The following is a 25841-nucleotide window of genomic DNA, read 5'->3' on the forward strand; positions in this document are numbered from 1 at the left end:
GAAACAGACAACTCGTGCCAGAGCCATGGCCTCAAGCTAAACGCCAAAAAGTGTATAGTCATCCCTTTTGGCAAAAACAAAGTGCCCACAAATTACCACATAGGTGGTAATCCATTAAGTACAGAAGAAGTAATTAGGGACCTGGGGACCCAAGTTGATAGCAGTCTCTCATTTCACAACCACGTGGCCAAAGTGGTTAGAAAAACATTTTATATAGCCCACCTAATCATGAAGGGATTCACATCTAGATCAGGGGAGGTCATCGTGCCTCTTTACTCATCCCTCATCAGGCCCATAATTGAGTACAATGCCCCTTTTGGGATGTACCTTACCAGACACCTGCAGCAACTGGAAAGACCCCAAAAGTACCTCACCAAGAGGATCATAGGGCTCAAACAGATGCCATATGCTGCCCGGTTAAAGATACTCCAGCTCTACTCAGTGGCATACCCCCTGCTCAGAGGTGATCTGTGCCTGACATATAAAGCCATGTCCAACCCGGAATTAATGGACATGCTGCACCTTAGAAAATCCAAATCCCATCAAGCTACGCGCTCGGGAGACTTGAACCTCAGCACTGAAATAAATAGGACATGCTGGAGGGACAGATTCATAACCCAGAGGCTCCCTTCACTCTGGAATAAAATCCCAGTCCAGGTTAGGCAGAGTCCCTCATTGACTCTCTTCAAGAGGAATCTAGATGAGTGGATGGGAGATTGTAGGTTTACCCCGGGTATCACTTCTGTGTCACTGTTAGACAGAGGCACAGTATACTAACCTCGAAAAAGGGCATAGCAAAATTAATTTAAAATGGGTGGCGAAAGCGAAACACCATCTGGCTAGGCTTATAAATGCCCTAGGGCAGATAGCCTAGTATGAACCTATGAACAGTATTATCAATTATAATGCTACATGAATAACCTTAACGTATGCAAACCGTGGAAGTCGTCCGTTTACTACTGGCTGTGGATCAGACCTCTCAACCAATTGGGGACAAATTTCAACAGAATCAGGGACAAGTCAGGAAAACCCAAGGACAATCAGGGACACATTTAAAATATTAGAGCTATTAACTGGAAACATTGACAGAATCAGAGCATGTGAATTAATACACATTTTCTGATGTAAAAGAAGTTTGTAACTCTTAATTATTGTCATTATTCATGAAGTGTAATTCACCACCTTTCCACCAAACGTCACTAGTTTTAGGAGGGATTAAGAGTTAAAATTTGAGTCAAAATCAGGGACGGCCCTGAAAATCAGGGACAGTTGTGAGGTATGCTGTGGGTATGTGTTGACTTGACACATGTGATAGCTCTACATATAGGGTGTATAGGGCCGCCACCAGTCTGAACGGCCAAACTGGAACCTGCTCTGTAGAACTGTCAGATGTACCAGGGCAGAACATACTTACAGCCATGCATAGTACAGAAATATACATATTGGAACAAATCAAAGCGTAGTCTAGCAGCAGTATAGTTGCTTATGCTACTACATATGACATATCAACGTGTCAGGTATACAAGACCTGTAACAAGCAACCAGTACAGACACCTACAACATGAGAAGGTCCCCTAATTAGGACAGTTGCAATGGCTAGAGTATTTTCCATACCACTCAACTGTCCCTGAATGTCAGGTACGTCCCCGAGTTTGACTGAAAGTCTAAGTGTGTCCTTCTTAATCCCTCCTAAAAGTAGTGGATGTTGAAGGAAAGGTGGTGAATTACACTAACTGACTAATGACAATAAGTAAGAGTTATAAACAACTGTTACTTCAGAATATGTGTTCTAAGTCATATGCTCTGATTCTGTCAATGTGTCAAGTTAATAGCATTACTTTTGTAAAAGTGTCCCTGTTTTTCTTGACCTGTCCCTGATTCTGCAGAAATGTGTCCCCGATTGGTGGAGAGTTCTGGTATTGTCACATGTGATGTTTGATGAGGGACTGTCCCATGCAAAGTGGGAAAGGTGTCACTCCTACAGTCTCCTGTTCTGCAATCTGAAAGGTGGTCAACGTGCAGTAGGTATGCGGTAGCATGACCCGGCAGACAGCTGCGTTAACAAATTCAAGTCACATGTCAGCATTGCAGAGTATCAGTTCCCATGTATCAGGCAGATGGAAGCAGATTGTATGAGGAACAGGCATATAATGTTATTATGTCACTGGACAGGCTGCCGAGTCTGTACAGTTGAACGGCTGCCATCACAAAATGGTTACACATACCTGATACTGTAGTCATGTAGTCCGATGTAATACGCATCACAAGGGATCACACACACCCAGTGTGAGTGAGAAATGTAAGCAGAAATGTCGGAGAGCGAGCGGCTGTAAGCATGTTTGTCTACCAATATGCCAGTAGCGCACTGTCAAAGAAATGTGGAGTCTAAATGTGTATAAGGTGCTAAGACCAGAGGTCAGCAGTGCTTAACACTATACAAATCCACGCACAACAGCTCCCACCTGCTGGACTGTACCTTACCCGGTTTGTATCCAAAGGCGTTGGCCTGTCCGCAAACAAAGAACCGCTGTATACACGTGATGGTAGAAGTACCCTGCACACATAGCTCATGTGAATTAACAATAGACCATGGCATATGTACAGACAATAGACCACAAACACCATACAGCACAGACATCCAACAGTATAGCAATGTACTGGCAGATATGTCCAGATCACTGGTGTGTGCATGCCTGGCTGTCCTGTATTTTAGTGTGTGAGCATGCCCAGTATGACTGTTACGCATGTTGTAGACCAACAATACCATCATGTGTGTGAGCATGCAAAGTATGGTCAACTATATTGCATGTGTCACATGTCCAGATAGCTAGTACTGTGTTGCTGACCCCTCCGTTTTACACAGACAGGTGACATGCTGTGTCTGCAGGGTAGCTAATGGTCATGTGGTATTGACAGTTGCTACATGTCTGCATAGTGTGGGGGGACATGCAACCACAACCACAGTCCTACACAGTACCGTGGGTGGTGCACATGACTCTCACATGTGTAGGTGTGATGGGGGGCACAGCCAACAGTTGTACACATCTGCCACTACTGTACTGATCTGCCGTGTACTCCATGTCAGTGTGTGGACCTACCTAAATTGCTGGTTGGAGGGATACCATGGTACGTCAGTTCCCAGCATTAATTACCAACACAGTGGTGTCGGACGTCCTATTACACAACCTACATGAAACTGCCTGGCCTCCTGTCATCTGTGTGTGTCATAGGGGGTTGGGGTCAGTCATTGGGCATATCCATAGGCCATCGTATATCATTTGTCTGTATTGGTCCACATCTGTCCAGCTGCATGGAACGTGTGTGGGCTGTACGGACACACATTATGGTCAGCCCATAATCTGCAGTGGGTTAGGACACCCTGTGTATGTCAGGCTATCATTGTGACCCCCGTATGTGCTACAGAGGTCACGGTGTCACTATGGATGTGTACGGTCTGCTGCCCTAACATTTGGCCACCACAGTCACTTGTATGCTCACATACATACCATAGCAATGGGTAAGTACACATTCTAATACAACTGCCACTTGTTAGGTCAATAGACATACCCTGGGTGTGTTCCAGACTTGAGGGCGGTGCTGGAGTGCTGCCTATGTTGGATACACATAGTGCATCTCCCATACATGGTCGAGCACAGTTACTGTCATGTTTGGCATCCATTGTACTGTGTGCGGGTCACAGAGGGGAAATCCGTGGGTACCTACTGTGTCAGTGCATATGTCTTGTGTTGCCTCTTTGCCAAAGGCAGGTCATACTGTGCACGAGCTTTCGCCGACTGTGCCCTACTCAGGTAGTTCCTTCACCAAGTCACACTGTGCCTGTACAGGCCTTGGCAGTGGTGGTGGGCTGTGTGGCCCTGCCCCATGCTGTTCCTGCTGCAACTGTTACTGCAGGATAACATTGTGCAGCATAGCAAATACCATAACAACTTGTATGCATGTAGCTTGTGAATACTGCAGAGCTCCAACGCATGTGTCTGGATACCAGAACTGTGAACCGAGCATCCCAAACACATGCACAAGTATATGTCTTGCCTGCGCATCTGCCTCAGTATGGTGTGAGTGTTCAGGTGTGTGTGCATTGCTGATGGATGTTATCAGCCACTACACCAGTGTTTACCTAGCATCCACCACTAGGAGACTGTTGGGGATGTCCATATAGGCATTGGTGTGCTACAGCTGTGTCAGAAGCCATATACTGGACACATCATAGCTTCCAGGGCAGACAGCACACACATTCAATCTCATGCCCTGGCCATCGCATATGGCCTAGCTGTTGGAGGGTATGCCCCTGCACTGACTGAAGGCCCTACCCTGCTCCACGGGTGGTGCTACGTATGCAGGCTATAGCACCCAGTACCCCAGGGTAGCCCTTGTGGTTGAACAGATGCATATTGCTGGTCCACTAATCACGTGTGTTGAGGACATGTACATGCTCACTAGCATGTGTTGACATGTCATCTGTGAAATGGTGCAATACTCTGGATGCAGATGCCTGTGAGATACCCATGATATCCCCAGTTGTGCTGTGTGAGGTACCTTGGGCTAGTACACCTAGGCCAACACATCCCATGTTATCCACTGTGATGCATTTCCCTTGGCCTGTTTGATGTGTTAGGCAGAGGTCAACAAGCTGCTGTAGGAGGTCTCTGTCCACCCCATAGTGCTCCAACATCCCCGGCCCATGTAGCCCCTGGTAAGTCACCCTCGGTCTATAAAGTCTTATGTCACCCCAGTAAGGGTTGTTCGGCAGCATACACATCCTCACTGCCCCAGCCTCTTGCACATATTGATATATGTTGCCTGCTGCAGCCCATGTCATTTGGTTGGACTGTGTCATGAAATGTCCCTGCAGGTATACACCGGTGGTGTAGAGTGTGTACGAAACCTGTGTGTATGCTCCTTGCTCGCATTAACGTACTGTTCATGTGTGGGCTGGCCATGTCATCTGCTGATTGTGCTGATCAACACCTGTTTGTGCAGCCTGTACACCCTGACTACCCCACCACTGCTGTTATCCCTCCCAACATCACCAGGCAGGTATAGACACACCCCTAGCTTAGGTATGCTAAGGCAGGAGCACTCCCGAGACACAGTTCTGCAATGTACGTACAGTATGCCTGACCCCCGTCCCATGCTGTCAACTATATTCGAGACCTGCACCCGGCTGACTACACACATACACTCCAGGGACCAGCAGCATACCCTGGTGATAAATGTGTTACACCCTAGTCAACCTCATCTGCATAGTATAGTCTTCTAATGAATAGTTATATGACCCATACCGAACCTCCAACATATTAACCACTGCTCAGTGTCACTCAGATCCATACACAACTGGCAACAGGTGCCTTACCATCACCATATTCGATGTTCCATGGTCTTCCCAGAAACAAAATAACCGGTGTCTACACGACTACAACTCGTGGCCCTGCACACCACAGACGATGTGCATTAACACCACTCCATGGCAGATATACATAGATCCCAGGTTATCACGTACAGATCATCCGGCACAAACATTCAATAGTGCTGATGTCCCCAGACATATATGTTCACATCTATGTCCACCTCTACATCTACATATATCATATATATATATATATATATATATATATATATATATATATATATATATATATATATACATACATACACACATATACATGTACACACATATGTTATGTAGATATGGCATTTATATCACAACAGCGGACCACATGACAGCAATGCATTAGACAGGAATGGAAAGGAAACTACATGTGTCACCTGCATCATGTAGTGTTGTTACCATCAAGGCATGTGTGTTATGTTGCATCACACGGGCCAGACCGTATCAAGGGTAAGAGTAGGCTGCTGACAGTTACTCACCAGACCTATTGGCGAATGTATGTGTTGACAACCCTGTGTCTTGGTAGAATATGCAGGCTGTGGACACTATATAGGTCAGCCACAAAACAAATTGAACCCATCCCGCAGCTAGCCACCCACAGATGCCAACACATACTGTATAACTGCCAAACACACACACATGACATGCCCTGGAATCAAGCATCTACCTGTCTAGTCTACCACACTACAGCATTATGCAGTAACAGAACGCGCTACTGAATTCCAGCATCACTGCACACCCACAGGCATACTTCTAGGTGGATCACATCATCCGCAAAGGCAAAGACGCCGATAGGGAATGTATGTGGAGTGAGCCATCTAAAAGCATTACTCTGTCCCCAGGCAGCTGGAAACACTCACACTTGGCAAGGCTGGGAGTCGAACATACACCTAGCTATCTTATCACATCACAGCATTACGCAATTATAGAATGCGCTACCGAGATTATTGGAACACAGCACTCCCACAGGCATACTACTAGGTGAATGACATCATCCGCAAAGGCAAAGACGCCAATAGGGAATGTATGTGGAGTGAGCCGTCTAAAAGCATTACTCTATCCCCAGGCAGCTGGAAACACACACACACACACACACACACACACACACACACACACACACACACACACACACACACACTTGGCAGGGCTGGGAGTGGAAAGTACACCTAACTACCTTATCACACTACAGCATTACGCAGGTACAGAACACGCTACCGAGATTACTGGAACACAGCACTCCCACAGGCATACTTCTAGGTGAATGACATCATCCTCAAAGGCAAAGACGCCGATAGGGAATGTATGTGGACTGAGCCATCTAAAAGCATTAATCTGTCCCCAGGCAGCTGGAAATACATACACACACACACACACACACACACACACACACACACACACACACACACACTGGCACACACTTGGCAGGGCTGGGAGTCGAACATACACCTAACTATCTTATCACACTACAGCATGACACAGTTACAGAACACTCTACCGAGATTACTGAACACTGCACTCCCAGAGGCATACTTCTAGGTGGATGACATTATCTGCAAAGGCAAAGATGCCGATAGGGAATGTATGTGGAGTGAGCCGTCTAAAAGCATTACTCTGTCCCCAGGATGCTGGAAACACACACACACACACACAGTCACACACTTGGCAGGGCTGGAAGTTGAACATACACCTAACTACCTTATCACACTACAGCATTATGCAGTTACAGAACGGGCTACCGAGATTACTGAACACTGCACTCCCAAAGGCATACTTCTAGGTGGATGACATCATCCGCAAAGGCAAAGACACTGATAGGGAATGTATGAGGAGTGAGCCATCTAAAAGCATTACTCTGTCCCCAGTAAGCTGGAAACACACACACACACACACACACACACACACACACACACACACACACACACACACACACACACACACACACACACACACACACACACACACACTCACACTTGGCAGGGCTGGGAGTCGAACATACACCTAACTACCTTATCACACTACAGCATTACGCAGTTACAGAATGCGCTACCGAGATTACATAACACTGCCCTCCCAGAGGTATACTTCTAGGTGGATGACATTATCCGCAAAGGCAAGGACGCCGATAGGGAATGTATAGAGAGTGAGCAGTCTAAAAGCATATTACTATCCCAAGGTAGTCGTGGACAAACATACAGCAGTGGTGTGAGCGGGACAACTGCCTATCTACGGAGCACTATTACAACACTACATAGATATGGGATGCGCCACAGACAGTACATCCTTCAAGACAGCCAACCAGTGTGTTTAATGTAGGCATCCATCGTGACGTGGAAAATGGGCATCTGTTGCCTGGATGACCACCATCACTATACAGGATGTCAATGGCCATGCCCATACACAGAGGCACATCACTGACACAAGGTGTCATTGGGCATGCTCACACACTTAGTATCACACGTCCGTTTGGAATGTACTGTGTGTCCATCTACACAACAGCATACTGGACATGCTCACACACTTAGCAGTTGCAAAGGGCCATCTTGCTTGCACACGGATTCTAAACATGGAAGGGCACAGTTTGGAATGTACTGTGCATCCATCTACACAATGGCATACTGGGCATGCTCAAACATTTAGCAGCTGCAAAGGGCCATCTTGCATGCACACGGATTCTAAACATGGAAGGGCACAGTTTGGAATGTAGTGTGTGTCCATCTATGCAACGGCGTACTGGGCATGCTCACACACGTAGCAGTTGCAAAAGGCCGTATTGCATGCACATGGATTCTAAACACAGAAGGGCAAAGTTTGGAATGTACTGTGTGTCCATCTACACAACGGCGTACTGGGCATGCTCACACACTTAGTAGTTGCAAAGGGCCGTCTTGCATGTACACGGATTGTAAACATGGAAGGGCACAGTATGGTGTTACTGTCCTGACGTACATGAAGGCCACTCACATGTACTGACCAGTACACACTCAGGAGCCATCACAGATGTCTCAGGTGCAGATCACAGAGGTACATGCCGCAGTCTACTATGTAGCCCTCAGACATCACCATGTCATTGGACCAGCAACACACAGCCATACATTACCACAACACCGTGTGACTCATGACCAGTGGACTGTACATAGGTCTACAGCAACTATGCAGACTACACATGTACCAACAGGGTTCCATCATGTGTTATGCATTGCAATGATACCACTGTACATAACCAGGTTGGCTCTACACATAACAGGGGCCCTAGGTCTTACACAGCTGTGACAGATGACTGTCGCTGTACACCAAAGAACACACATGTTTGGATATGACATACATGTAATTGCAGTGGATATGTGCATGGACCACACACACACACACACACACACACACACACACACACACACACACACACACACACACACACACACACAACACATATGTACATAGCATAGCTTTTGCTGTCCTCCGTGCAGACAAGTGGCTACAGCAATCACATGCATGCAAATGGAAGGTAGGTCCATGGCTGTTGAATGCTAACAGTACATGAGGTAGCACTGTTGACCGAGGACACATTCCCTCTGTACTAGTTACCCATGACACCCATCATATCATACAACAGTCCATGTGTTATGTATGTCATCACACATATCCACCAATTGCAATGCATACAAACATGGCTACATGACAGGCATGTAGGACCAACACACATGTACAATTAGTAGTGTGCATGCAGCTACCATGCATATGCAATAGCTGATGTATGTAACTTATCTGTGCTTAACTACAACATGCAGTTGCAATGCAGCCCCATCATTGACACCTGTATATGGTGAAATACTGACAGTACTGTAGGATGTACATCAGGTATGGATGGATGTGTGTACATAAAGTGGTGATCCACCTTTGCAGATGGATGTTTGCTGGGGATGGCTCACAGGTGTGTCACACGCCATCTTACCATTACATGTGCAAACAGTATGCTATGTTACTGTTACCTGATGGTGAAGACATAAAACCTACACAGTGGTCAGGTGTTACTGACTGTAAGTCACTTGACACCTGTAACACTTACATCCTCCCGTGTGCATATAGCAGCACAATTGCCGGAGGTAGCGTTGGTACACATAATGCGGCCAATACTGCTGCATGTCTGTCAGACATATCATCATATAGCAGGTGTATCAGTCACAGTACTGCCATGTGTGTTTGCTTGTGTGACCATATATGCCACATATGGTGGGGAATACATCCCAATTGTTACATACCCCTGTACACTGTTGTAGAGATCTGTACATACTGCAGTGTGGAAAGCATGATGTAGGCAGGGGTGGTACGTGTATCACACACATGTCAGCTGTCCATATGTGAATGACATTTGTGGACTCCACAGTTTTGTGTGTGTGTGTGTGTGTGTGTGTGTGTGTGTGTGTGTGTGTGTGTGTGTGTGTGTGTATGTATGTATGTATTTATGTATGTATGGCTGTCTGGTGCATGGAGTGAGGGTGTATGCTACCATACAGAACACACAGGATCCCTAACCCCTCATGGTGATGCAGTTTACTACCCTGTTGATGCCATTGGTCTCAGCCGTACTGGCTACCTGTACATGTTCATTCTCTGTGTCATGTCGTGTGGGTGCACAGTACTGTGAGGGTGATAGGCAGGGGTCCTCACCTCAACACTATGGAGTGTGCATTATAGTGTTGTTAACCCCGTGAGTGTAGGCATGTTCCTGTAATGTGACAGGATTTTACTGCTACACAGTGATACCTCATGCTATCAAGTAGCCTCTAATGTTATCATTGGATGGACCGCTGAGTACAACCCCTGCACCATGTCAACATACCTGTGATGTGACCTGGTATGGATGTCACGTCTCTAGCCACTGTAGCCTATTAAACAGACACATGCTTCTGGATCAGTATATGTGTGGACATCTGTGGTATGTTATCCTTTCCAACAGTCAGGTTGAGGCTACGAATAGCATGCTGATATTGCCATATGTGCCTGTGAGTACTCCACATTTACACATGGGAGACTGCAAACACTGCTACCTGGAGGCACATGCAAGTAGACCATAAGGAGGGAACCAAGGCATCATTACCAACATGCTGTTACTGTTGTTACCGAGACACATACTGTGAACATATAACAATGCATGATAAACCCGTACTACATGGTATGTCTGGTGTGTGTCAACAGTACACAACTAATGTAATATACACTTCTCTCACTATTCTGTTCACCCTGTGCATCAGACCTTTGAGCATGTCTTTGCACCGATGGTGTGAATGACAGGGATGCGGCACAGGCTTCATCATATGCACAGGGTGATAATGTTTACCAGTGGTATAGGCTACATCAATGGATGACATCATGTGTGTGGGTAAGGGCCGGTGATCTGATTGGACATGTCTGGTCATTATGCATGTGGGTGTTGTGGTGCCCTACAGATGTGTTTGCCATGTGCGTGTATGTGTGCACTCAGTTCTGCCTTTTGTGAGGCCTACACAGGTGTATTATTGACAGCTCCAGATTGTACAGACCAGGATGTACAGCTCACTGTGTCCGGCCACGGCCATGTGACCTGTGCCTGCCAGGGGTTGTACGGGCACTAACAGGCGGAGGTACAGATTGGCTACTGTCTGATGACACATGTCCACTGGAACCGTGTCCCCGCTGGGAACATCCAGGGCCACGTCCATGTGGCCTGCTGTGTCCTGGTGTGGACAGCGCAGCACCAGCTGTACTGCTACTGGCACTATGGGAGCAGGCATGTGAGGTGGCACACTCACACTGACATGCACTAGGTGGTGTAGCTGGCCTATGACCACATGGCTTATGCCTCACTCCTACTAGATGTTCCAGCACAGAAAGCTCACACTCATGGATTGCCATGCCATGGTCAAGGATTCCAACCATGTCACCCAATCGCCTGTCCAGAACTTCAGCAATCTGCTGTTGAGCATTTGCCAATACCTGGATGTTGTCATTTAGAGTACAGATAGCAGCCCTCTGCAGCCTCTGCCCTTCTCTGTTCTGCCGTTCAGCACGTGCCTGTGCCACCATTACAGTCTGGAACATGCGTCTGGTGATACCAGCTGCTGCGCTCTGTCCTGCAGGTGCATGTCTGCCAGAGGTCCTCCTACGAGCAGCACTGGCCACATGCCTGTGTGGCACATCTGCAGTCATTACACTGACACCATGGTGTGGAGACACACTTTCTGTAGCCAATACACGTTCCTGTTCCACGCTAACAGACGCTGACTGTCCTTCTTCTATGGCCACTGGTGATGCGGTATGTGTTGGCAGCAGAACTTTGTGCAGGGAAGAGGGGGACATAGCTGGGATGGCAACCATTGGCACAGTTTCAGCCCCTGACAACCCTGCCTGTACCTCATGCATATGTTCATCACTGCTAGTATCTGTGGGGACACTAACATCAGATGGACTGCAGGAGGGTAACACACCTACATCACCTGTGAATGTAAAGAAAGACTCTAAATTACAATAGACACACAGACACACAGACAAACACAGACACACACACACACAGACTCACACAGACACACACACACACAGACACACACAGACACACCATGCATGTGATTTGACAGACGGCATGCAGCATGCATGTGATACAGCAGATGGCATGCAGCTCAGACATTAATAGTGTTAGTTAGCATACCTCCCTGGGTTGCACACAACAGCAAGCAGGTGTCATATCATTAGCCATGCAGTTCACACAATCATGGTAGCAAGCATCCATCCCCGTGATACACGATGTGGACCAGAACAGGTTAACAGTACACATGGCTGACATGACCTTGACATTGTACTCTGCTGACGTGTGCATTAACGTGCATACATGTCTGATACAATGGTGTCCTGACACATGTACAGCATTGTAATGGGCATCACATTGCAGTGTTGTCTGTATGCCCTACAGATAGAATGTATGTTTAGCAAATGTGCATGAGCATGGAAGGGTAGTGTAAGCCATCTACAATGCTATACAGTGTGAAGTACAGACACTGTGCCATTGCATGGCATCATGAGGTGTCTATATTGCTATACAGTGTGTAAGATGCACACATTGCATAGCCATAACTGCATGCATACCCATGACATAACTGTGGATTGTGACCCACGATGCTGAGGTGTATATACACCAAACCATACTGTGTCATGTGACAGGTCACTGGAAGGCCTACAGATGACACCCCTGCACAACTACTACAGAGTCTTAGCTGCCTGGCAACCATGTCCACACATGGCAGACTTGTCAATTCACCATGTCCCACATGACATTGATGTACCACACACATGAGGTGCACAGCTAACGGTGATGTCCTACAGCAGCAAGGGAAATGTACAGTATCTGTGGCCTGATGTGGTGTTAATGTCTGTACAGGTGACTACTGTCATGCTATGACACAGTCGTGATGTTCAACACATCTTATATGGTAGACTTAAATGACACCTGCACTAGCTGTGCACTGGCTTTTAGGATGTCCAGTCAAGTCTACATTAACTGTATAATCAGTCAACTAAGGCTATAATTGGACCATGTGTGGAGAATGTGCAACAGGGTGTATACACATCACATCTTCTGTGTGGCTACATGTCTCTGGCCATCCCCCATGGCCATGTGTTAACATGTGTTGGCCAAATGTTTGTGATGGCCATCTATCTCACATGTCTGTGTTGTCCCTTATGACATACACCCATAGATGTCAGATATGTCACCATCCACAGGGCTATGCAGACAATGGGTTGTATGTTTGATATGTGGGGTATGTGTTATGGGATAGTGTGACAATATTGCAGCCAGAACACTACGTGTCTGGGACATGTCAGATGGCACATCACAATGTGTGCACCCATTGCAGGGGCATATAACACAATGGTGGCTCCTGTGGGCTGCCCATATCCCAGCTCACTGTGTGGTACTGTTTGCGTACCACACATGTGTTGTTCCAATGTATAGTACATATGCTTACATTGTACAACACCTCCACCATTGTATTCACAGCTGTCCACACATGTAACAATGACAGATACTGTGGTTTCATGTTGGTGTATCATTTCGTTTGTATATATTGCACATGGGTAGCTAGTGTTAATGATGGGAGATGCGACCTGTATATCGTGACTGGACCAAACATCAAGTGTACAAGTGTTAACTGGCCACATGGCGAATAGATCTATGTTTTAACATGCCTGATATTGATGACAGTCTCACCTGCAATGGACTGATGTCTGTGCAGCACACCAGAGGTACCTGTATAGGGGTGACACAGCAGTTTGAACATTATCCATGACTGTATGACAGCCACAGGGTGCACTGTAAATGTTAACATATTCACCTGTACAATAGCATATAGTATGCACATAGGTTCATAGGTTTATACTAGGCTATCTGCCCTAAGGCATTTCTATGCCTAGCCCAGAGTTTCTGTGGCTTACGCCACCCCTTATGTTAAAAAATACTGTGCCCATTAGTTTGTTGTGCCTCTGTCTAGCAGTGACACAGAGATGATTCCCGGGGTAAACCTACGATCTCCCATCCACCGGTCAAGATTTCTCTTGAACAGAGCCAGCAAGGTGCTCTGCCTCACATGGACCGGGATTTTATTCCACAACATAGGGAGTCTCTGGGTGACAAATCTATCCCTCCGGCATGTCCTATTTATATCCGTGCTAAGGTTTAAGTCGCTTGCTCTAGTGGATCTGGTAGATTTGGATTTTTTGAGGTGGAGCATGTCCATTAATTTCGGGTTGGACATGGCCTTGTATGTCAGGCACAGGTCACCTCTGAGCAGACGGTATGCGACTGAATAGAGCTGGAGTTTCTTCAGTCTGGCAGCATATGACAGATTTTGGAGTCCCTTTATTCTTTTGGTGAGGAACTTTTGAGGTCTCTCCAATTGCTGCAGGTGTTGGTTGAGATACATCCCGAATGGGGCATTGTACTCGATCATTGGTCTGATAAGTGAAGAGTACAGGGGAACAATGACCTCACTTGATCTGGATGTGAATCCCTTCATGATCAGGTGGGCAATGTAGAAGGTTTTTCTAACCACTTTAGCAATGTGAGTGTCAAAAGAAAGGCCACTGTCAACCTGGGTCCCCAGGTCCCTGATAACCTCTTCTGTGCTTAGTGGATTGCCACCTATATGGTAGCTTGGGGTTACCTTGTTTTCCCGAAGGGTATGACTATACATTTTTGGCATTTAACTTCAGGCCATGGCTCTGGCACCAGCTATCAGTTTCCGTGAGACCCCTCTGAAGGATATCTGTGTCCGATGTACTTTCCACTATGGCTCCCAGTTTGCAGTCATCTGCAAACTTTGTCAGCCATAGTCCTATGTTAGCCTGTACTTCTGAGAAGTAGATGCTGAACAACAGGGGCCAAGGACTGAGCCCTGTGGGACACCACTTGTGACCGGCTTGGAGTCTGACATGGTGCCAGCTAATCTAACCCTGTGGGTTCTGTCCTTTAGCCAGTTTGCAACCCATCTTGTGACATATGGGTTTACATTTAAGCTGGTAAGTTTCTCTATAATACCCGAGTGGGGTATTGTGTCGAAAGCTTTTGCAAGGTCAGGGTAGGCTGTATGGACTGCCTTTCCCTCATCAATGGCCTTGGTGACTGTTTCGAAGAAGTCGACCAAGTTCAAAAGGCATGATTTGCCCTTGACAAAGCCAAACTGGGTCGGTGTGTGCATACACAGGGTAGCATACTGTAGTATGCAGCATGTGTGTAAACATACCTTGCATTTGATGTTACATCACATAATATACAGCAAAACATGCAACTAAATGGGATATAATAGTCATATGTGCAGTACTGACTTACCATGCAAGTCCAGGCTCATTGGTTGGGAGACACTCACCTCCACGATTGCAGCTAGTGTTTGTGGATGCTGTTCTGAAGGTGTCCCCAGACTGGCCAGTAGCTCCTCCGTGTGTGTGAGTGGGGGCTGGGTTGGTGGCCCACCAACTGTTCCACCTTGTTCCCTGGTGATTGCAGTGGCACGCTGTTTCGCATGTTATATCAAGTCCATGTAGTGTCTGCGCACCTGCTGGTAGGTGCAGTTATGGCCACCCACATCATTAATCCTCCTGCAAAGATCCTGCCACAGGTCATCATGCTGCTGGGCATGCTGTGGCACATGCTGAACAATACCTCGTAGTGCTCATGGAGGTACGGGATGAGGACATCATCTTCCTGGTGGCTGTACGCTGGCAGGTGTGAGCAAGGCATTATCTGTAAGACATAATGATGGTGACAGGTCACAGTATCACCGAGATGTACATAGATACTGCTGCACATACATTTGTAGTAAATCTAATACATCTGCATAGTTATCTTTGCAAATCATCATGACACTGACATGACTGACATGTTTGTGTCACACACATGTAACACCTGTTATGCATTGGATATCATCACCATATATGTGTGTCACCTCATTACATTGTTCATACTCCATGTGAATGCTGTTTTGATGTGGGCATGTCTGTTTGCCTGCATTGGTGTTCTTACCTATCAGCACATGCCTGGATGTGTTCACAGTAATGCTGTTGACCTTGATGCTATGTATATGTCACATATCAACACATACACTGCCATAGTGGACTTGAGCAGTGACAATGCACACATATGCATGGAAACCTTTACATGCATGTGCTTTTCCATATACATCTACATGGCACTGTACAGCGGTTCAACATCCTGCCACGGATCGCCTGTGTTGCACATGTGATAGACATGGGACAATGGCTAGTCGGACGTCATTTGCAGTGATGGTTATCAACTACAGCATGTACGGGCAAGGTTTCCTAGCTGTATCCAACAGCCATTTTGCCACCGCGAGGTGCATCAGTGCCACATTACTGATCCAGACAGTTGATAATACATCTACCATGCGGTCATCGCACCATGTATGACAGAGATGACATGTGCAGCTTTGATGGACAGGGTTGCATGGTATGGCAGGAGTATGTCACATGTATGGCACAGGGATCTGTCCAGCATGTGGCGATCCTAGTAGTAGGACAGTGGCTGTCCATGACGTCTGTCTTTCAGATCAGGATATGTATGTGTAGCATGTCCAACATCATAGTGTAGCACATGTCTTTATGCAAGGTAGCCAGCATGCTGCATAGTGGAGGTGAGGATTGTGAAGGCTGGTATCGCCCATCCACGCATGGCCAATACCCCTTAAAGATGATATTTGATCCAATATTAATCACCCGAGTGCTGCGTATGCCTGTCCACTGATCTCCATGCCCATGGATGGCACCCTGTCATGACATGGGTGCCTTGTATGACTACCTAAAAGGACTGGAGACGTCACCAACTCAGGGAGGTGAACTGCATAGCACCATCCCTTACACAGTGTCCATAATGTTGACTGCAGCCTAGGTGGTAGTTAATGGGTGCAGGGATATTCACCTAGTGGTGACAATGCTGATATCATCTGTCAGAATGTGCACATATGTCACACACTTCACCCACAAAGCCCATTCTGTAAGTTGTTCACAACACTGAGACAGCTATTGCTCATAGGTCATGGCCATTCACATCCTTACATACACAGATGCCGCACATTTGTCTCTGTGGTATGGGCTACAATGAGGGGGGAGTACAACACATTAACCCTGCTTTACTGTAGCTGCCACTGGTGTGATATGCACATGTCACTCTGACACCTTTTGTAGTGTTGATTCTGTCAACAGGCCACTGGTAGAACACTCCTGTGACATACAAAGGTACATGTCGTCAAACATCCGTACTGTCATCTACATCTGTACTGCTAACATTTACATTGATAATGGTTCATGGACTTGCAGACCATACTCAGCAGGGTAATAGTGTGGTGCCTCCAATTATGACTGTCGTCACCACTTGTGGGTTGATATTATCCAACACCCTATCTGTATTGCATTTTCATGCTCAGTACGTGTTCAGAACTTGTGAGCACTTCATGAGCAGCTAATTAATGTAGCACCCATTCCTAACCATTCCTCACAAGTAGACTGCCTGTCCTTACAATTCCAGCTTGCTTACAGTACAACAGCTATTGTACACACATAGCTCACATATCTTGTGAGACATGGCTGAATATACAGGCATGTCCAACTGTCACGTACCAGTGCTATTGCCTGTCTATATGATGAATATGGCGTACATGTGGCAATAGAGCAATTGTCTCATGTACACAGTCAATACTCACCTCCCAACATACGACACTACAGCCTGTGGGAGATGCACATATGCAGCCATGCTGGGGGTAGTGCTGTCACCAACCCTGACTGACCCTGACAGTCATGTGGGGACGTGTAACATTTGAAACACACCCCACTCATCACATAGTCTCACAAGATCTCCACCACCACAGGCCACACATATCAATACAACTTGTGCAGTACCTCTCGATACTCTGTGTAGGCACCAAGCCAGCCCCCATCACCAAACACAACAACAATAACTTATAGCCCATGGACTCATGTATGCCCATCACATACAGCCAATAAGGCATTATAACATACACAACACACCAGTCATAGGTGACTCTGTAGGCAGTCACACTGATGTCCCACTCAGCAGCCTACACAAGGCGATAGTCGCTTACATCTAGCTGTTGGGTAACTGGTTCTGCAACATAACCTAGGCACCCATGCCACACCTCACCAGGTACAATTTGACTGTCATTCTCTATGTTAGTGTGACTGCCCTGAGATGCAACTTCACAGACTACACGTGCAGGGACATGCAATAGCTCACCAGTCTTGTAGCTATGAAGGTATGGGCCAAGCCCTGGGAAGCATTATGCATTCATCCGGACTTGATACCACTGTACAATGACTGACTGTTTCACTTCAACAGTTGCCTATGCTTCTGCTGTCATTCCACAGGCATCCAGTATCTGTCCACTTTGACTGACATGGTCAACAGAACACGATGCTTTGGCACAGATGACCTGCACCTGTCAGCCCTGGGAGTACAGATAACATGTAAGGCTCTTGCTGCTCCTATACTGCCTGTCTTGCACAGTTTCCAATAACATTCACCACTGGAACAGGAACAGGCAAGCAAAACATGGGGTCATGTGACTCACTGCTTGACATCTTCATCTCTGATGCACACAGGCAAGGCACGCCTTATAATGGACCACTTCAATATCTCTGCAGTGACTGGGACCTGCCTCTTGGCTCCGCAGAGCACACCTGCAAAGGCAGGTTATACGCAGACCACATCTTTCAGTCATGTAACCTGTACCAGAACACCCACGGCTGAGGTGTTCCCATATTCCACTATGTTGGACACACATCCTGGCTAGTTACTTAGCACAATGCATCAGAGGTGCTCCACGTGCAACTAACTGTGGCCAGAACTGCTATACGCATTGCAACATGCTATGGATTCAACAACATACCCCACAGTTACCAGACCTCATTTCTTGGTGTACTAGACAGTAGGGTTCAGACAGGTACTACTGATGTGAGACTAATACTACCCCACACTTAACTGGGATAACCACTCATGTACCAACACATTAGGCCAACGCTGTTCGGGATTCATAACCTCCACTCGGCTGGATCAACCCATACACACCACCTCCAAGACCACCAATATCCTAGACATGGACACTACCAACATGTGACTGGTGTTCCACACCTGGGGTTATCCCTTCATTGGTGGATTCCGAACATATGCTACTCACCCTTGTTATCCACATCCCGGCACCACACCCTTCATGGCATACACAGTACAAGAGTACTACAATGCCTACTACAGATGTCTTATGACAGCATTAGTTCACATCATGACACCCATGCAGATGGACAATGCACATACAAATGCTGAAACATACCCCAGTGCACTTCATTAGCACTTACACAACTTCATGGATGATGCTATTCCAAACAGAGCCATGATGGTACCCAGAAGATAATGGACGCCACTCTGGGGGTCCAGTTCCATGGACATAATTTACAACAAAAGGTGGAGGATGTTGCAAAGTGGAGTACAATCCCATGGGTGGGGTAGCTCACTGGTCAGCCTCAGTAGGGCTACGGGATCCCTCATCACATACTCCGAACCTAGCTACATAAACATTACTGTGACACATTCCAGGGTGTACCATAAGGCATTATGGAGGTATGTCAGTAGTCAATGACAATACCCACATCTGCTCTGACATACAACAGTTACTCAGGAACATTACAGGACTGAGTGATGTTGGCAACATGCTGGAGGATGGGTTCAATGCTAACATTACACCCTCTCACTCCCTACAGGGCCACAATCCCTGCAGGAACATTGTGGTGTCCCTGCAGTTACAACTACACAGTACTAACCTGCACTCTCTAAGGCCTAGAACACTGACTCCATGTGACCATCCAACATCCCAGGCTGTGATTTACACAAACCTCTGAACGACATGTCTCCCCACTTGGCCACCAGATTCAGTAATAGCCTTGTATCAGACATTTTGGCTCCTGAATGGCACACAGCAACAGTTATCACATTCCACACAGGTGGCACCACTATGAACGAGAGGCACTATTGCCCTATACACCTGACTGGACTGTTCTGTAAGGCTATGGGGCACATCATCATGGAAGTCATTCACAGAGACATTGGTGGGCTCCAGTCCTTTGATGCCACCCAGGTTGGACATGTTAGGGCCAGAGCATGGCTCCTACACCTGATGGACTCCTTTGATACAGTTACCAGGGTAGTTGATGATGGTAAGGGGGTCCACACAGCCTACATTGTCCTCTCAGTGGCTTTCAGCACCGTTCTCCATTCTGGTATTGACAACATACAAATCCACCTGCACATCGACCCCTATGTCTCTGGGTGTTATGCAGTGTGGCTCATGGACAGGACCCACACAATGAGGGTAGTATACCATAGTACCTACTGTATTTCAGTTACACTTGGCGTACCACAGTCCTCAGTCATAGGGCCCCTCATGTTCGGTATATGCTTCCCTGAGGTACAGGCTAGCACAGAGGGACTTTCCCTGACTAGCTTTCCAGACAACTGCATATAAAGTGCCATGAGTGATCCACCAGCTGATACTGACTCCCTCCATAAGGGCGTCACTGTGATGGATACCTGATATCAATATCATGGCCTCAAGCTGCATGTCACAAGGTGCATGAACATCCCCTTTGCATTACACCAACCACCCACTGACTATCACATAGGTGGTAGTCCCCTATATACATGTCACATTGTACGTGATCGTAGTACACACGTATGTAGCACCCACTCCTTTGATAACCATATTGCTACTGTGGCGTGGATATCCTTCGACGTGGCTATCCTTATCTGTACTGGGTTTGTAGCTAAAACATAGGCACCCATTGTACCTCTGAAATCCTGATGTATACACACATTCAAGGGTACAACACCCCATTAAGGGTGTACCTTACAGAACAGCTACGGCTTTACATACCACAACATTAACACACCATGAGGATTATTGAACTCCGAAGGTTGACGTATGCGGCAGAACTACGGACACCACGACTGTACACACTTGCATACTACATACTCAGGGGTGACCTCTGCTGAACAGACAGGGCCCATGTCCATAACAATATTCATGAATATACTCCACATAAGCGACATAAGCAAAAGCCACTGTGTGCACCATGCACATGGATATGTGCACACACGCAACAATGAGTGGGATGTGCTTGAGGGTTACATTCCCAAACCAGACACTCACCATGCTTTGGAACATGATTCCTATGTACATCACGCAGGGACACTCAGTAGCACTGTTCATGTGATACCTCACTTGGTAGATGGGAGACACACATGTACGCCAGGGATCACTGCAGTGGCTGTACTGTGCAGAGGTGCAGGTAACACATGGCTCTGCTGTTTACAGACAGGACACTACCCTGGAGAGGTGCCGCTGGTGTAAACACTGTAGTTGGGCTTACACATCGACTTGCCAGACTGCATAGTACCCCACTATGAACCTGTGAAGCTATTACATGTCCTTTCTGCATGGTTAATTGAGTATCTCTTCCATTTCGAATAGCTATCATGCTGTTACAGTGTCCTGTGACTACAAGCCATATGTATCCTGTTATTGTATATTGTACATGCCAATAGACAATACCTTTGGTATGCATGATATGCATGTTATGCTGTGTAGAATATCTGACATATCTACCTACAATACTGTACATTACACATATTTTACATATTATCCCATAATGCCAAGCATACTTGCACAGCGGGACCACCTTAGGCATGTCATTATCGTTATATGCCCATACACATGCTACTGTGGCAGTATATCAACATATACAATCCCCTGCTATGGCACGTACTTGTTGGACATACCCTACCACTGACGGTGGGTGGTATGGAATTGTTCTGTTTAAAGCCCTCATGTAGCATCCCTTGTGGTGTCTGTGATGTCTACCTTGTGGCCCACTGCAGGACACACAATTTCTACAAGCATTACTATGCTCAGCAAGACATCACTACATAATACCTTTTCCAACTTTATGCATTGCGGACACTTTTAATTAATACAAAACAGGCTATACATACAGTAAATAATTAATACAAAACAGGCCATACATACACTTACATACCGAGTGTTCTACATACCTTGTTATCATTCCGGACTTCCGTAACTATCTCTCTTACACTGTTTAAACAGTTCTATGGTATGAGCATATGGTTTGAATGTTTGGCAAGTCATCCTTATATATGTTGATACCTGTAACATGTGGTTTCCTGCACCAATTGGTGTTCCTGAATGAATTATTACTTGCACATCAGCTGTGCAGCTGCTCCATTCGCCAATTACATGGCAACAGTGGGGTATAATTGCATTCTCCACTTGGGCGTTGCCCATTTGCCCTACCTTCGGGGAGATGGCTTGTATTGTGTTTTGTTGTGTGTAATTGCAACTGCTATGTCTTGAGACATGGATATTTTGGATTCATGTCCCCTGTGGATTGTGTGTGATGGCTAGAGTATGTGGTTCTACATGTGAGTATACCTGTCATCCGAACCGCCTGATAAGGGACTATTGCAAACAAAACCTGTAACATCGCCGTCTGTTCCATTATACAATGGCTATGATTTCACATGGCGCCTTTAAAAATGTGTCTCTCACAAGGTATGTTAACGCTTCTGTAGATGTAATTGAGTAACTGGATGATTGAGCTGTAATGACAGTCTGTATTGCTATAGTTTCGTGTCTGGGGGATGTAGGTGGGTGTACGTAGCATTTACAGGTTTGTGGGGCTTGCATTTCTACATATTCCATACATGTGTGTGGGCTCCTTCCCTAATTAAAGACCTATCAGTTAGTAGACTTCTGTTACGGGCATATACATTGGGCCATTTTTAATTGGTTTCTGTATAGTATGCAGGTGAGGTCGATACTTCCATACCTCTGGAAATACAGCGATATGTAAAGGAATGTTACTAAATGACAGCTGTCCCGTGTATTTCTGTCCCAGATATTTGCACTCATTGCAGTTGTGTTGGTAACTGAACCTCTTTGACATGGGTTGCCACCTTTTCAAATGGCCATTGTGGGACACTTGCGGGACACACATCGGTGTTTACAGGCCGACACATACCCATGGTCAGTACACAGGATAGCACATACTTTTATCCTCAATACATACTTATTGTTGTAGGACTTTGGCTACTTATCATATTGCATGTAATAACTATTTAATGCAACTATTACATAATATATGGGACATAATAATGTCCTACAATCTCGGACATTTGTCCTTTTTAATGTTTTATGTCAGGACACAACTGCCCAGGGAGGGACAGGTGGTAACTGTATACCTACGGCTAGCTATAACCACACCTACCGTAATAATCTACCTCCTAGTTGGCACTAACAGACACACGATGCAGACACACACACACACACATTACAGTCACATGGACACACACATGGCACCCTCAACACACACATGCACAGACTACGGCGATCACAAACACAGTTGAACACAGTACCTACGTGGACCGCAACACCGGCAGCGGTAACTAAATGCCCCTTCATATCGTGATAACATTACTCGCAGTTCTAGTGTTCCAGTACTGTGTTCTTTCGATCTTTCAGCCTCGTGGTTACACGTGTTGGTATGTGACACATTCCATAGTTGGCGGTATCCTATTTATTTGTACCTCCATGGTTGTGTGTATGGTGTATATATTTGCAGATATCGGTGAATCCGTATATATCAACCTATATCTCTCTATCACCCTTTCTATCTGTATTATATATATGCATGTATGTATGTATATATATATATATATATATATATATATATATATATATATATATATATATATATCTGACAAAGAGAGTGATAGGCAAAATACACCTTTCATTCTGTACTTGTCGGTGTACACCATTTCCTGGACTCCTCACGTTTGTGTTTGAACCTGTCACATTGCACACCTGCTGTAGGTACATCTTGGCTACCATAGTGTTAGGCGATTGTGTACATGATTGCGTGTTCTACTCCTGGCAGTGGTCGTTTTACCCTTCAGAGCAGGCACTATTAGTACAGGGGTGAATAATGCTGATTTCACCTGTTCTGGACATCATTGACCGTGATCTGTGTGATATTCAGAGAAGCTTAGCCCTGTTTCGTGCATATCCGTATAATCATATTTAAATGACGCTTACCAGCAGACACTGTTTGCCTCGATTGGTGTATGGCCTCTGACAATCGGGCATGTATCTACCGATGTACCTAGGAACCTATACATACAGTACCAATATATGCTGATAGGTGCATGTACTGTTCAGGTGTTGACATTCCTTGTTCCAATAGCTGTTGTGTGTACAATGGTTGAGGGCTGCCTATGTAGGATTCACACAGAAGTCCATCTATACATTACAATTTACAGGTGGTCATGTGAGTGTGCCATCCATTTTACTGTGTGTGCAGGTGGAGAGGTGTGTCAGTCCATAGGGGCCTTCACTGTCAGAGTATGTGCTATACGTTCCCTCTTTGCCAAGGCATAGGCATATTGGGCACGTCTCCGTCTGCCTACTGGGGCTGGCACAGGGTGTTCGTGGTCTGAATCCCTGTGTGCCTGTGATGGTCTTGGCAATTGCAGTGGGCTATGAGTGCCTTCACCATTTTGTCCCTACTGCAGCTGTTTCCGCAGGATCATATTATGTAGCATGGCACATACTATGAAGATGTGGGCACATGTGCCTGGAGAGTACTGCAAGGCTCCACCAGATGTGTTCAAGCAACGGAACCGTGATTTCAGCATCCTGAACACACGCTCTATGATGATTCTGGTTTGTGCGTGTGCCTCATTATGGCATTCTTGCATGGGTGTGTGTGCATTTCTGATAGGAGTCATCGTCCACGGCCCCAGTGCATAGCCAGCATCCCCCACAAGGTGGCCATGTGGGATGTCCCCCCTGACAAATATCTGATACAGCTGTGAGGCATGCCAGATATGGGAGTCATGGTAGCTTCCAGGGCTGCCAGCACACACATCCATGATAATGCCCTGGGCATTGCACACGACCTGGCAGTTGATGGAGTGGAACCCCTTGGAGTTTATGTAGTGCCTACCATGCTCACTGGGTGGTGACTTGATATGTATGTGCATGCAGTCTATCACACCCAGTACCTCTGGGTAGTGTGCCACATGGTGGAAGTGACGCATATTGCTGGCCAACTCCTCCTGAGTTCAGGGGAAGGATATATGCTCATTGGCATGTGGTAACATGGCATCCAGGAACTGGTGTAGTACCCTGGATGCTGATGCCTGTGAGATCCCTATTATATCTCCAGTTGGCCTTTGAAAGGTACCTGTGGCTAGTATTCACAAGCTTACACATATTTTCATGTCCACTGGGATAGGTTCCCCTCTGTTTCTGGATCTCAGGCGTGGCTGACACAGCTCAACTATTTGCTGTAAGATGTCCCTGTCCACCCTGTAATGCTCTACTATCTCCAGATCATGTAGCCCGTAGTAGGTTACCCTTGGTCTGAACACTCTTCTCCTCCTCCGGGGCCTGCGGTGATTGTCAGCATCATCCTCCACAACACCGTCAGTCTCTAACACATGGTGATGAATCACAGCTATGGCAGCTCCCAACATGTACATTTTAAAAGTTCCCCATGTGTTTACACCTATGGTGCAGAGTTTGGGAATACACAGGTGTGTGTAGGGTGCTTTCACACTTTATACTATTGTGCTGGGAACACCAATGATGTCATAGGGTATGTATGTACAATCGTAGCTACAGGGTATCTTATGTGTTTTACTACAGGAACTACTATTGTGGTGCCTTTGGTGTTGAATTACATTTGGCTGCCATGGATGACCTCTTGCCCTTCCCGTTACATTTCTTCACGTTTTACCTACCATTTTCTGGCATGC

The 25841-nt window shown here is 46.3% G+C and overlaps 1 protein-coding gene across 1 annotated transcript in view; it reads left to right on the forward strand.

The window, feature by feature from the left end:
• LOC122808673 (CD209 antigen-like protein E) overlaps positions 1–25841 on the forward strand; it is a 1434655-nt gene that overhangs the window by 867830 nt on the left and 540984 nt on the right. The gene's annotated exons all lie outside the window — the stretch shown is intronic.

This window comes from Protopterus annectens, chromosome 8.part0, assembly GCF_019279795.1.
Source record: "Protopterus annectens isolate FY-2018-M chromosome 8.part0, PAN1.0, whole genome shotgun sequence".
In the NCBI taxonomy this organism is placed as follows: domain Eukaryota; kingdom Metazoa; phylum Chordata; order Ceratodontiformes; family Protopteridae; genus Protopterus; species Protopterus annectens.